We start from the raw sequence: 11,083 nt of genomic DNA on the forward strand, positions 1-11,083 counted from the left end.
CCTCATCCAGCACGTCTGAAACCTGTGACCAAGTGGATTTGGCACATGGGACGAAAACGCAGAGGATAAAAAAAAGCCAAGAAACTGTCTCAGCCCAAGGTGTTACATTAAGCTGGGCCTTGAACCCTCTCCAAAGTTTTCCTTTCCCTTCCACAGTTGGATTGCCCAATGCAGTATTTTTTTTTAGGCTCTGAAGAAGATGCCTGTGAGTTCTCACATCTTTGATTCCCTTCAAAAGAAGTCTTCTTATGTTTTTGTCTTTCTGGAAAATAGAGTCTTAAAATTACGTTAGTTTTGAGCAGAAACAGAATAATGATGAAGTTGGAAATAAAATATCCATACCCCTTGTAGAAGTTTCCAATATGACACTTGGAGGAGGATTATATAAAGACACAAAGAACAATAAAAACATAAAATCATCAGGCAAGCTCAATATCTTCCAGGGTAATATAGCCTAGTAAAGAAAACAAGTAATGCTGATCCATGAGAGACAGTATGCTTGGGATTAAGTAGAAAAACACAGAAAGTCCTTTTAGGAAGGGATTTAAATTGTGGAAACAAACAAGAAGTGAAAGGAGTTAATAAAAAAAATATCCAAAGGACAAAATGAGAAAAGTGTGATGTAGAAACAGCAAGGAACGAGAAAAGGATGCTAAACCAAAAAAACGTGAATTGGCAGGTGGAGAGGGAGCTGAGAAAAATACACAGAAAAGCCATAATAAGCACAAGGTGAGAATATCAGACTACAATAGTTAGTCTTCGGAAAAGATGGGGATCATGAGGAACAGAAAAAAAGTGGAAAATCAGTCTGATTTGCACCAGCTTTGGGAGAGTGCAGAGGGTGGGGAGGGAAATGAACACATTGGCATAGATAATAGGGCTGATGTGGGGGCACAAAACAAAGACACATGGAAGGGCTTATCCACTGAACCAAAATTAAGAATTGCCATGAACTGTGCTTAAAAATAAACATGCCTGTTTTGATAGTGTGGGCGAGATGGGTCCAGAGCAGAGCACCACTGTTTTTTAAAGAGGTATTTTCTTGGCAATAACAACAAAAATGACACAAACGTTGCTAGTGAGAGGAGAAAGATGAATGGTGAGAATCAGAGGGGAAGAAAAGAATTTCTGTTTTTTGTTATCTTTAAAGAAGTTGTGTGTCTCCAAGAGAGAGATAAGGGAGGTAGAAACAGAATTATTGATGAGCATGTGAGCTGACAAGAAAGAAGGAGCATACCTGGGTGCTGTGAGCATACCAATATCACTGGCCAGGAGCAAAAGAGCTGCTGATGGGGTAAATATAAAGATAACACAGACAACAAAACAATACCCTGGGCACAGTGCTGAAAGAAGTGCCTCAAAACTCCTAAGAACTTCAGCAGTCAGGCTGGAAGAAAGGTGAACTGAAAGCCCAGTACCATGATAATGAAGAAGAAGGAAACAAACTGGTGGGTCAAACACAGTCCTGGTGATATGATTGCTGAGCAAAGCAAGGATGTCTGGCAGCAGAGTGACACAGAGCAAGAGCATTGAAGGGCAAAGTGCTACAAAGCTGCTCATCCCTTAATGCTTGAGGATTATCATTAGGGGCACATTTCTTTCCTGCAGCATTTCTTTCTAACTCGGTGCACTCCTAACTTGGTAAATTCCACTAACTTGTGTCTGGGGTTCTCTTCCCAGAAGGGGAAAAGCACTAACATAGCAGGGTGAAGGAACAAAGTCTGACGGGCAGAGAAGTAGAGCACCACCATTTTTGTCTGCTACAACAGCTACAGCAGCACTGCCCACTCCAGCAAATTGGTATCTTGACCTTATATATTTCAGCTACAGCACAAGCAGCTCTAGGGGAGACTTGGAAAGCAAGAGAATGGAAGTACTCAGTGACTACAGCCAAAATATGTTACAGGGCAAGGATGAGAACAAGATGCAAAGATTCCACCAGTCTGTTGTCCGCAGGATAGAAAGATGCTTCAGAAAGCAATGATATTGCCTTAAAAAAAATGTGGATGCCAGCTTAAATGGTAGGAAACCACTTTAAGCTTACAAAGAAATATATGGAGAAAGAGGAATCACAGAATCATTTAGGTTGTAAAAAGACCTCCAAGACTGTCGAGTTCAACCTTTGACTGATCCCCACCTTGTCACCCAGACCACAGCATTGAGTGCCATGTCCAGTTGTTCCTAAAACACCTCCAGGGATGGGGAATCCACCACCTCCCTGAGCAGCCCCTTCCGGTGCCTGACAACCCTTTCAGTGAAGAAATTCTTCCTGATGTCCAGTCTGAACCTTCCCTGGTGCATCTTGAGGTCATTTCCTCTTATCCTGTCACTGGTTGACTGGCAGAAGAGGCTGACACCCCATCTGGCTACAACCTCCTGTCAGGGAGTTGCAGAGACCAAGATCTCCCCTGAGCCTCCTTTTCTCCAGGCTGAGCCCCTCCAGCTCCCTCAGCTGGTCCTGGTGCTCCAGACCCTTCCGCAGCTCCGTTCCCTTCCCAGGACACTCTCCAGCTCCTCAATGTCTTTCTTGCAGTGAGGGGCCCAGAACTGGACACAGCCCTCGAGGTGGGGCCTCACCAGTGCTTAACATTTACCATCCACACCGACCTAGAAAACATCATCCTGAAAATCAGGTTCACAGTCCCTCCAGACAGCAAACCTGACAGCCCAAGCCCAGGCATGGCCAGGGGAACCTCCTCATTGCACAGAAAACCACTCAGGCCCTATGAAAAAGAGTGTTTTAAATAGGATTTTATATTTGGAACTGCGAGGGACTACTGAGCAGTTACACCGGAGTTTTTCACAACAGGAACACCAAAAAGAGATATTATAACATTCCAAGAACAAGAAGTCAGTGACATTTTAGGAAAAGCAGAGTGTTGGAGGTTGTATCTCTCTCCCTAATTATAAAGACATGCTCTATAATACTTCATCTCTCTCTCATATCTGTGTGAGGACTTTGGGATCACCTGAGTAACAGGACTCTTCTTTCAGACACTGCCCTGCAGTACTCACAGCACCACACAGACCTGGCAACACTGATCAGCAAGGGGCAGGTAAGGGGGAAATGGTCTCCATCCATTCTTCCTCCCCAGCTCTCCTACACAGAGGAAGCACTGGCAAGATTTTCCAGCAGCAACTGGGAGTCAGAGGGTGTACCCAGCAGTGTACAAGGGCACTGCAGTACCTCATGAACATGAAGAGCAAGTTGCACACCCTCAGAACCATGATGAACCTGGCACGTGCACATCATCCATCACCACAATGACGAGAGCATTCATTGCTGTACAGCCACAGAAATGGCTTCAGACTGAGAGACAGTAGGTTTAGATTAGGTATTAGGAAGAAATTCTTTGCTGTGAGGGTGTTGAGGCACTGGAAGAGATTGCCCAGAGAAGCTGTGGATTCCCTGTCCCTGGAAGTGTTCAAGGCCAGGGTGGATGGGGTTATGTGCAACCTGGTCTAGTGGAAGGTGTCCCTGCACCATGTGATGGTGCTGCAATGTACCAGTTTGGTCTACACTTTTTAGGACAGTTATCCTGCAATTCTTTCAGAAGAAGAATAACGCAGGATGAAATGTAACTTTCATATAGTTTTCCTTTACCCTTATATGGAGCTTTTAACTGGGAAGACAAAGGAGTAGGGAGGGAGAAGATATGGCAGATTGTCCCTCACATGGACCTACAGCAAGAAACAGAGAGAACGTTCTTCAAAACAGGTGATGGGATTCTTCAGCCAGCAAAGAACCCCTTCTGCACATGCCTCACTCTTGGAAAAACTGGCGTTGCAAGTTTAAAACTCTGCTTTTGGCTTGCGTGAGCTGCATTTCCTCAGCAGATTATCCCTGATCTCACTGCCCTTGGCAGCATTAGAGGGGTCACATTTTTACACAGCTGAACTACTTGAACAATTTCTTCAAAGTATGAAATAAAAACATTCTTTCCTTCAAAGCAGACACGAACGCTTTCTTCTTTATTCTGTTTGTTCGGTTTTTCTTTTAAAGTCAATAAACACTTTATGCCTTGTATTCATTGCAAGAAAAACAAATTCTACTCCATTACTTGTATCTACATTCTGTTTACAGCATCGGCTGCTGATAAGGAAGCATTTCACATGTGTCTTAAATTCCCTTCTAAGATTTAAGTGCAACCCCTAAATGATTTTCTCCCCAGCAAAAGTTCTAATTGCATCTGGCAGGAATGGAGTGGGGAGTGACATCTCTGATTATCTTCTGCCAAGCCTCAAAGAGCTGCTGTGTCCTCTTTCCCAGCTCCCAGGAGAGAACCAGTGCAGTAAACACCATCTTCTTAGGTACTACATGTAACAGCAGCAGACACATTTACAAAGGTCACCTGGCAGAAGGCATTCCTGCCAACTTTCCTTCAAATCCAAAGGGTTATTATGAACTATTCAAAGCAGAGCCTGCTTGTACGAGGTGGAGGGAACCCAAACTGCACATCACAGCTCCCTTTTGCTATAAATGGATCAGATTTACCTGAGTGTTAATTGAGTACAGGGGATGGATAAGGGTATTGCTAATATAAGGTAAACAAAAACTCATTCAGTGCTTCTACGTGGTACTTCAGCCTACATGAGACCCCAAAAAGGTGAAACAGCAATTCTTGAATGCTTTTTCTCTTTGAAATATGTATTCTCATACAAGTCTAATAAAGGAGATTACCTTCAAAGTTGAATCAGCTTCTATTTCTTATTTTTTTATTTCCTAAATAAACTAATAGGATTATCAGTACTCTATCCTGATATTCATATTCAAAAGCAATAGCATCTAAACCCTTGCCATGGGGACCAGAGTAGAAGGTGAATCCCTGAAGGGGTTTTTTTGTGTGTGTTTCTTCAGAAGGTATTAAAATGCAGTCAATAAACTCCTCCAGCAGCGATTAAGAAGGAAAAGGCCTCTGAGAATCCAGAAGGTCTAGCTGCTCTCAAAATAAGACAGAACAGATTCCTGTATGGAAAATCTTAATTAGTTAACAAACCACTTCATCTCAGGCATATTGGATTCAGGCACTCGCATCCTCATTTGGTAGGAAGTGCTTTAAATCCACCACCAGCTCTTCTGCTCTGTGTCAGCCTGTTCCTGTCACTCCAACACACCCTTTTTTCTCCTCCAGGTCACATCACTGTGCAGGTCCATTTCTCTTTGTGCTGTCACAGCTCTTCTGTCCAGCCCTGTGCATGCCAGGCCACGTCCTGCTCCACTTCAGCTGCCTTCCTTCCTGCACTCTCCTGAGAGCCTCTTGTCACTGCTGTGATCTCTGTCCCTGTATTCAGCACAAGAGCAGGAATTCCACGGAAAAGTCTTATCAAGCCCCACACCAGTAGCAAACAGCTCTCCAGCCTGAAGGTGAATACCAACAATGAGATGGAATAATTTCCCCTGGGCCCTGGGAAGAAATTAGCTGCTAGTTGAGTTGCTACTGAGCCCATGTAAACTGATTTCTATAGGAAAATAACTGTGACTTTGCTCACATTTGTTTTTATTATATATACATCATATATATAAATTATATATATATATATACACACACCTCTCATTATATATACCTCACATATACCTCATAGACAGGCAAATTTCCTTTGAGTCTTTTTTATTTCTAGTACCTGGACATTCCAGATCTGCTTCTCACAATTAAATACCTCAAATTGACTGTTTGTTTTTTTGTTTTTTAACTGCATCACAACGTGCTTTTCTCCAGTGCATTCCTCAGAAAGGCTAGGAACAAACTTGCAGAAAATAGGATGAGTCTCTGGCAAACCTTTAGCCCAAAAGATTTCAGCCTCTAAGTTTAGCAATTACGAGCTTCTCTGATTTGAGGTTCTGGGCATTACCCATCAGAAGTCACAAAACCAGCTCCAAGTAATATATTTCTGATGCCCAGCATAAGAAATAGTATAAACTATTAAGAAGGAAAGACAAATTGAGGTAAAATTCCTAGATCTTGCCCTTCTAAGCAGCATATCAATCTATCTTACTTCAGTGGGCTCTATTACAAACGAGGGAAGAATCACCTCAAGTTTTTTAAGCTCTGTTTGCAGACTTCTGCCTCTTTTGGCTGCCTGCCTGGGAGAGGCTGCATCTCCCTGATGCACTGTTTCCCAAAAACAAAGAATTCCAAAAGGCAGGCACAATTATTCTCATTGTTGGATTCTTGAAACAGACGTCGGGAGACATAAATTATGAGAAGGCCTCTAAGTCTGTATCTGATGAGGAATAATGAACAGAGAAGACAGAGAAAAATTGAAGTGCAAAGGCATGTAAAGTTTTACACATGAATAACATAACCAAACTTTCTAAGATCACAAATTTTAGTCCTTTTTTTTTTTTTTTTAGAAAGGGATCTGAGTGTTTTGCCTTAGGATGTATTTTTTTCTGGACCATTTAATCTACTGTCATTACCAGGTGAGTGTAGGATTAACAGCCCTTTTACTAATTGACTTATTTAACCTTAAGCACCTAAACCAATTTTTCAGCTCTATCTTGCAGAAAGTCCAACATTCACAGCTGAAAACAGTTCATTATCACTTTTTTAAAGTATGTGTGAGCTTTAAGTAGCATTTTGGGCTTATCATTAGCACACTCAAAAGGCTAAATATACCCTGGTACATCATGAACCAGCATTACAGTTGCCACTGCAGTTCATTCTGTAAAACACAATTCCATTTCATCTTCTTCCAGCCCAATAAAGCATTTCAGAGATCTCCAGAGGCCCAGAAGGATAACAACAAGACCTTATCTTACAAAGCTGAGAGATGCTTTGTAAACCTCTCTTAGATGCACCACTTTTTCCCCCATGGCTTAGATGCCAAGAATATTTCAGTGCTTGTGGTCGACTTTGCTGGTAACATCTTCATTTTTCATGCACATATTTGTCTTCACACGCATGAACAGAAAAACTTCGACCTTTCTAAGAATCTTAGAAAAACAGAGCTCAAGTTTTGGGGGGGTTTTGTCTTTTTTTTTTTTTTTTTTTTTTTAAATTAGAAAGAAATGGGATACAAAGTTGGTTATTTAGATTAAGGTCACTGGGACCAATGTAACATTTTTTTTCCAGTGTTTCTCTCTTACTATTTCAGAAAAACAAACAAATACTCACCAAAACAACAACAAAACCAACCAAACCAAACAAACAAACAAACAAAAGGCAAAACTTATAAACAAAATACCATTTCAACACTAAAAAGTAAAAAATAAAAAATAAAGAGCTCATTGTCAGACTGAAAATAATCTTTTATCAAAATGGAAAACGGGTTTTAAAAAAAATCTCTAATTAATCCTACTAATTACATGTACCTAGGTTGGCGCTCTAAATTCTCCTTCATCCAAGTATCACTCAGACCCTTGGAAGTCAGTGGTTCGTGCTCAGCCTTCAGCATTTCAGATTTTATTTACTGCAGCAGCATATCTAAACTAGAATCCAGAAATTTACTGGTCCAGGAGGAGAGACAAGGAAGGAAGGAATTAAGCTCTCTGTCCAGCTGGCAGTCACTGAGTTGAGGACCCCAAGTTAAGGAGACTGAAGATGTTTATAGATTGTGGCAAAATTTACCTGCTGCATCCAGTCTTCAGAGGCTCTGTCAGGGTCAGCAGCAGGGTGATAAAGAAAGGTGGACCAAAAAAAACCCAGCAAGTTAAAAAGACAGGCTGCAGGAACTAATTTTGTCATGTGTGAGCTCCTTTATTTCTTGAACTTTCCAGGCTGGAGTGGTTATACAGATGATCACAAAGGAAATGAAGACAGCCAGCAATTTCCCAGATGAAGGCTGGCTGTCCAGACAATGTGGTCCCTCAATAAATTCCTCAGTCTCTCCAAAAATGGGCAAAAATATAGACCCACAGTTCTATTAAATGACAAACTTATTTTAAAAACATTGCTTATTGCAGTGTTTAAGTGGAGTGCAGGCAGGAGCACACCTGTAATTGCCTTGTTGAACATCTGGATCACAGGTAGATCAGAACAAAACCCATTCAAGGCATTTACCTCCCCAAAAAGACTAGTGCCCAGACTTCCAGAAGGACTCCCTATCCCATGTCCTCCACTTCTGTTTAGACCTCACATGGAGGTCTAAGCACTTCTAAAAAGTCTTAACCAAGCTGACTAGTTTCCTGAACATCAGATAACAAGCTATTCCTACTATTAACAATAAATGAATAGTCTTCCAGTTCTGGGCAAGTGGATTGTAGCCCCATATATTTATATCTGAGTAATCTCAGCATTACGTGCCAGCTCTCAATGTGTTGTTTTTAAAGCACTGTTGTAGTTCACTGCCTCTTTAATTTTTCATAGTTTATAAATTTATAACCATTGCTGTTTGTGGTGTAGGAAAGTCTGGAATCAGAAGGTCGATATTGGATCATTTTAAGGTCTAACCCACAAATTATTTCTTCCATTGTGCCAGCTAAAGAATAGAGCTGGGGAAGCCTGCAGAACTTGCTGAGGAGAAATAACACTTTTCTGAGAGTGGCCAATGCATTTATCAAGAACTCTGCAGGCTGCCTCAGATGTGAGGCAGAGATGCCCAAACAATGAGTTATACCCAATCCCCCACTAGCAAGATTCAAACAGAAGGTGATAAACAGTCAAGACAAACACAATACCAAACATACTGATGACACTGTACCGTCAGGATGTCCATGACCTTTCCCTTGACCTCTGCTCTGTGCTGCCCTTTGAGCCTGTGGGGCCTGAGCAAACCTTACCTTGAGCCACTCGGACCTGCAGCTGCATTTCTGCCTCCCCTTCCTTTGCTCCTACTCCTTTCCACGAAGGAGGGATGGTGGCTTCTGCACAGCCCCTCTGCTCCAGCACCGAGACAAGCAGAAAACAAGCTGGTTGTTGCATCTCTTCCCTTTGACTGGTGACACACCACTTTGTCAGAAAAAAAAGTGATCCTAGGAGCATAGAATGGCTTGGGTTAGAAGGGACCTTAAAGGTCATCCAGCTCCAACCCCTCTGCCACGGGTAGGGACACCTTCCCCCAGATCAAGTTGCTCAAAGCCCTGTCCTACATGGTCTAGAAAACCTCCAGTGATGGGGCACCCACAGCTCCTCTGGTCAACCTGTCCAGTGCCTCACAGCCTGTTGCCCCCCTCACAGCCAAGAATTTCTTCCTAACATCTAATCTAAATCTACTCTCTTTCAGTCGGAAGCCATTCCCCCTTATCTTGTCGCTACATGCCCCGAAAAAAGTCTCTTTCCATCTTCCTTGGAAGGCCACAATTAGGTCACTATGAAGCCTTCTCTTATCCAGGCTGAACAATCCCAGCTCTCCCAGCCTTTCCTCCCAGCAGAGCTGCTCCATCCCTCTGATCATCTTGGTGCCTCCTCTGGACTCTCTAACATGTCCTTCCTGTGCTGGGACCCCAGGGCTGGAGGCAGCTCTGCAGGAGGGATCTCACCTGAGGGGGCAAAGGGGCAGAATCCCCCCCTCACCTGCTGCTCACGCTGCTTGTGATGCAGCCCAGACATGGCTGGTTTTGGGGCTGCCAGAGCACATGGCCAGGCCTTTTCCAGCCTCTCATTCACCAACAGCCCCCCAAGACCATCTTGGCAAGGCTGCTCTGAATCTCTTCATCCCTCAGCCTGGATTAAATACCAGGGGTTGCTCTGATCCAGGTGAAGGACCTTGCACTTGGACAAGGTAGGATAAAGGAGAGGGTGTTGTATATGCGGACTTGAAGACCTGTGAGAGAAAGAAAACATATTGGGGTGTGGCCCCATGCTCCAAATGGAGATAAACACATCCCATGAAATCTTGCTGGGGTGGAGGACTTTGCTCCATAGAAAAATTTGCAAAATAGGGACCTCAGCACCCAACGAGGTGACAGCCTCCACCACAAATCACTGCCTTGAGAGGACTTCTGAAATCAGCTCAGCCAGGCTCCCCCAGTGATCTCATGCCTTCAACAGAAACTAAGGATAATGTTGTGCTTGTTTTTTAATGGAACTTTGACTAAAGACAGCTGGCTCTTCAACATCTTACACATTCAACTGCAGCCAAAGAGATTTATCATCATTCAGAAAACTCATTGCACAGCGATCAAAGGAGACACCCCTACCCACAGATTCTCTACCCAAAATAAAGAGATGGAGGGTGATAAATATTTCCACTTACACCCCCAACCAACAGAGTCTTCAGCCACAAAATTCATTTTGCATGAGCTCTATACAGGGTACACATGCTTGCTCCTTAAAAAAGTCCCAGAACTGTCCATGCCCTCACTTTGGCACAGGACACAGTACAGCGCCCTGGCAGTGCCACTGGAATAGCTCTCTTTGGTGGCATATTTCTTGTTCCATGGGGCAGCTGTTTTGTTGGTGGCCTTCAAAGGCAAACTGCCTTGGCAGACACGGAACAGAGCCAAACCTTGTGGCCTCTGCTGCCCCTTGATTGTTTACTCTTCTGTCATTTACCGGTAACATTTCACTGGACTGGGCCCAAAATATGAAAAAGCTGATTGCAAGACAACCAGAGACAGAGAAGACCTTTTCCCAGTCAGGTCCAGCAAGAACAAAATCTCCCCTCTCCCAGAGCTACCAAATTCTATGAATTAACAGCTTGGACACTGCAGGTCCAGCTGGGCTTCATTCAGTACCAGCGTGCAATTAGCAGTAAAGAGCAATCAGTCTGCTTAAAACTGATTAAAGTATTGATTATGCTAACAGAGGGAACACAGAGAGTAGACAAAGCAATCTTAGAACAGAAGTCTTTGTGTCCATCTGCCCTTATCATTGTGTAACAACAGCACAGGTCAGCCTGGCTCCTTCAGAAGCGCAGCAGAGAATCGCTTTGATCTGAGCAATCCCCTAATAGCTTCCTCTTTGGGAAGGAGAGGATCTCTTTTTAGCCACACAGAGTTCCTATGCTCGGATCAGCTCCAGCACTTCCTCTGCATCTTCAGACGCCTTCTCCGTTCCTGCTTGTTTTCTCAACAGTCCTGATTTAACATCTCCACACAGCAACTGCCCTTCTGACTGAGTTCAGATACCTTGTCCGTAGCACAGAGCAGCTGCATTTTTATGATGCTCTGTATTCTGTAAATACTGGTGGAAAGTTGTGTTAT

This window comes from Lepidothrix coronata, unplaced genomic scaffold (genome assembly GCF_001604755.1).
Source record: "Lepidothrix coronata isolate B3197 unplaced genomic scaffold, Lepidothrix_coronata-1.0 Scaffold30, whole genome shotgun sequence".
Taxonomy (NCBI): Eukaryota; Metazoa; Chordata; class Aves; order Passeriformes; family Pipridae; genus Lepidothrix; species Lepidothrix coronata.